Here is a 1638-nt window from a genome sequence, read left to right as displayed (position 1 = left end):
AACTCCCGCGTAAAATAAATTACAACAAATACTTTTTTTGAAAAATCAAGAGGCAACCGCCAAAATGTACAGCACACATACGACAGTCAATGTATGTAATTGTTTCTAAAACAAATGCGAATGAATCTAATTTATAAATCTAAAAAGTGTTTTGTTACGTCAGAGCAGGGCGTACACTGCCTGCCCACTGACCAGTGCACGAGCTTCGCGAGAGCGCGCATAGTGCAGCTCTGCCGAATAACGCGCCTCTTCAAAAGTGTGTGGAGTTACTTGGAACTTGGAACAATTTAATGAAAGAATAATCAGTTACATTACATTACAGTCATTTAGCAGACGCTTTCATCCAAAGCGACTTACAATAAGTGTATTCAACATAGGTATTCAAGAGAACTACGAGTCACCAGTCATAAGTGCATCTCTTTTTTTAAACAAGCAGGTAAGAGCATAAACCAGAGCAAAAGTACAGTGCAGAAACAAAGTATTACGAATACAATAAGTGCAACAAACTAATATGAATACAATAAGTGCTAAGTGGAAGACTCAGGGTACTTCTTGAAGAGGTGGGTTTTCAGCCTGCACCGAAAGATGGGCAGCGACTCTGCTGTCCTGACGTCAGTGAGGAGTTCATTCCACCACTGTGGGGCCAGGACAGAAAACAGCCGTGACCGGGTCGATCGACCTGAGCGACGGGGCAACCATTCGCCCTGAGGCAGCAGAGATAAGTGGTCGGGCGGGGGTGTAAGGCTTGACCATGGCCTGGAGATAAGAAGGATCTGTTCCTTCCACTGCCCTGTAGGATAGCACCAGAGTCTTAAACTGGATGCGAGCTCTTACAGGGAGCCAGTGTAGAGAACGGAGAAAGGAAGTTGTGTGGGAGAACTTGGCGTGATTGAACACCAGACGAGCTGCAGCTTTCTGGACAAGCTCCAGAGGTCTGATGGCCGACGCCGGAGCTCCGGCAAGTAGTGAGTTGCAGTAGTCAAGGCGGGAGATGACAAGAGCCTGGATGAGAACCTGCGTCGTCTCGTCAGTGAGGAAGGGGTGAATCCTCCTGATGTTGTAGAGCAGGAATCTGCAGGAGCGTGTAACCAATGCAATGTTTGCTGAGAACGACAGTTGGTCGTCCAGGGTCACACCCAGATTCCTCGCAGTCCGAGTGGGCATCACCACGGTATCATCAATGGTGATGGACAGGTCTCGGTGCGGGCAGCCCTTCCCCGGGAGGAACAGTAGCTCGGTTTCGTCCAGGTTGAGCTTCAGGTGGTGTGTCGTCATCCACTTCAAGATGTCAGCCAAGCATGCAGCGATGCGTGTCTCCACTTGAGTGTCACCGGGGGGAATGACAAGACCAGCTGGGTGTCATCGGCATAACAATGGTAAGAGAAGTCATGCGAGCGAAAAACAGAACCCAGAGATGTTGTGTAGAGCAAGAAGAGACACACAGTTGTGACTTTAAAACAAACAGCAGTCCATCCCATTTATACAATGAGTTTAGGTTGGACAATAAGACAGACGCAGTAACCCTCGGAATCAGTTACATGACATTTGCCAGTTTCTGTTGTTCATAAGACGGTAACACTTTACATTTGAATTTGGTAGTACGTAGCTACAATAACTTTTTAAGTTCACACAAATGTT

The sequence above is a fragment of the Cebidichthys violaceus genome, unplaced genomic scaffold, assembly GCF_023349555.1.
Source record: "Cebidichthys violaceus isolate CVI_PGR_0920_01 unplaced genomic scaffold, fCebVio1.0.p SCAF_65, whole genome shotgun sequence".
Lineage (NCBI taxonomy): Eukaryota > Metazoa > Chordata > Actinopteri > Perciformes > Stichaeidae > Cebidichthys > Cebidichthys violaceus.
The sequence above is the reverse complement of the archived record's forward strand: the minus strand, read 5'-3'. Positions refer to the sequence as shown.